Below are 2,500 nucleotides of genomic sequence, written 5' to 3'. Positions count from 1 at the left end.
CCTAACCCATGTTGTGCCTTAACCTAACCCATGTTGTGCCTTAACCTAACCCATGTCGTGCCTTAACCTAACCCATGTCGTGCCTTAACCTAACCCATGTCGTGCCTTAACCTAACCCACGTCGTGCCTTAACCTAACCCACGTCGTGCCTTAACCTAACCCACGTTGTCGCCTAACGTAACCCACGTTGTCGCCTAAACCTGCTCTGTAATTGTTATACGACTCGTTCAATTAGTGTAGTGTTGCCCACCCGCAACCCTCGCAATATAGTTCGCTACTCGCACTCCCCGCTCCCCTGTGTATCGCTTCATGTTAAACACCTTGCAAGTCTTGCTCACTTTCCACATGCTCCTGCTGTACACTGTAATGTGGATGGCAGCAGGACGTACATGCCGCCCCTCCCCACGTCCCCACCTTGCCCCCTGCCTTCGCAAGCTGGTTGGTGAGAACTTTGCATGTTCAATGCCCTCCGCATGCGACGTACTCAGGCTACGTTGTGGTGCGGCCTGTGTCAACTGTCCGCTAATGTCGTACGCGTAAACCACAATCTGTACTGCACATTCGTCCTTATGTACTGAATGATACATCGTGGCACATGTGTGACCGTACAACGACTGCGCCCAAAAACGGCGGACCATACAGTGCAAATATTGTGCACGCAGCTACGTGTCGTCTCCCTATGAGAGCTGGATTGCAGTGTGGTACGCCATAGAGACGTGTGGGAGGAACGGACGCCGTGGATGGCGATCAGCATGAGCTGTCTGTTGATGTATTCGGACCTAGTCGTCTCTCCTCACACACCGTGATGGCATGGTGCACCGCGTTCCATATCTGCGACATGCTACAGAGGCCGGTTGACAGTCGTTCGAGCAATGGACATCGCATACGTACGGGGGCCACCTTCCACGTATTGTCTAGGCGTGCACATTTTGTTGCGTGTATGTGGGCAGACGTAGTGTGGCGTGACACCTGACACAGGCATGCAATAATCGTGGAAGTTGCAAATGGCGATGGACGCCTGCGTTTTCTGGTGAAGTTACGCAAATGAACAAATGGTAACCTGTTGTGGTGCGGTTGTTCTCGCTAGGGGTGAATCGGTGATGGCGACGATAGGTTGAGGTACTAACCGGTTGTTCCAGCGATACCCACCATGCCGACGAAACTGAACGGCATCTGGGTGTGAAGCGATACGCGGCGGTGGCTGGGTGGGACCGTCCCCGGCCGGTGAGGGGGCGCCTCCCGGCGTGCTGGCCGCGCGGTGCGTGGGCGCACGCGCTACAGCCGGCTGGTGGGGGCGGCCAGTGGCAGGCGCGCCGGCCGACGGACGCGGCAGGCGTCGCAGCTGCGCGCCGGCGCACCCTGCGCGCGGCGCCGTGCGGCCAAAGTAGGTCCTCGCGGGCCCGGTGCGAAGCGCGGTGGACATCTTCAGTGTGCTGGTCCGATTGAGGACTGTGTGCGTTGAGGATGCGCTGCCGCCCGGCGCTCGGCGCCGCGACGCCGTCTGCTGCTCGGTCGCCCCAGCGGTTCTCGCTGGTGGTTTGTATCGCAGCTGTGCGGATGTGTTGGCGCGTGCGCTGTGCTGGGAGAGTTCGCTTCGGCACCCAAGTGGGGCTTTTGTCCTTCTGTGGCGCTGGCGTTGGAGCTGCCGGTCACCGTAGGTGGCGCGTGTTGTCTCCCGCCGGCAATGCCACGACAGCACGCTCCCGGGCCTCTGTCGGCAGCGGCAAGCTCAGTTGGGAGCACGGGTGGTCGCACCGAAAGCGTCTACTCGCCTAACTCCGGGCGATTGCGCCTCTCTCGAACCCGACCAAGTACTTGGGACGGCGCTGCGCGCCGCCGGGACCTGAGAGGGTTTCGAGGTGTATTGTGCAGGGGAGCTCAGCCTCCTCCTGTTTGCAGAATGATTGAGCGGACGCTTGCGTGTTCGCGCGGGCCCCCGGGACACACTCCCGGGCGGCCGGCTGCTCAGCTCTAGTTGACGCAGCTCCCTGGTTGATCCTGCCAGTAGTCATATGCTTGTCTCAAAGATTAAGCCATGCATGTCTCAGTACAAGCCGCATTAAGGTGAAACCGCGAATGGCTCATTAAATCAGTTATGGTTCCTTAGATCGTACCCACGTTACTTGGATAACTGTGGTAATTCTAGAGCTAATACATGCAAACAGAGTCCCGACCAGAGATGGAAGGGACGCTTTTATTAGATCAAAACCAATCGGTCGGCTCGTCCGGTCCGTTTGCCTTGGTGACTCTGAATAACTTTGGGCTGATCGCACGGTCCTCGTACCGGCGACGCATCTTTCAAATGTCTGCCTTATCAACTGTCGATGGTAGGTTCTGCGCCTACCATGGTTGTAACGGGTAACGGGGAATCAGGGTTCGATTCCGGAGAGGGAGCCTGAGAAACGGCTACCACATCCAAGGAAGGCAGCAGGCGCGCAAATTACCCACTCCCGGCACGGGGAGGTAGTGACGAAAAATAACGATACGGGACTCATCCGAG

The 2,500-nt window shown here is 58.0% G+C and overlaps 1 non-coding gene across 1 annotated transcript in view; it reads left to right on the top strand.

Annotated features, from left to right (window-relative positions):
• The first annotated feature begins 1,985 nt into the window (after positions 1 to 1,985).
• Positions 1,986 to 2,500, top strand: part of LOC124731693 — a 1,909-nt gene continuing 1,394 nt past the window's right edge. Inside the window, exon 1 of the ribosomal RNA XR_007008427.1 lies at positions 1,986 to 2,500. This exon is cut by the window's right edge and continues 1,394 nt beyond it. This is a non-coding gene — a ribosomal RNA (small subunit ribosomal RNA).

The sequence above is a fragment of the Schistocerca piceifrons genome, unplaced genomic scaffold (assembly GCF_021461385.2).
Source record: "Schistocerca piceifrons isolate TAMUIC-IGC-003096 unplaced genomic scaffold, iqSchPice1.1 HiC_scaffold_13, whole genome shotgun sequence".
NCBI lineage: Eukaryota > Metazoa > Arthropoda > Insecta > Orthoptera > Acrididae > Schistocerca > Schistocerca piceifrons.
Note: the sequence above shows the minus strand (reverse complement) of the source record. Positions and strands in the feature narration are given on the sequence as shown.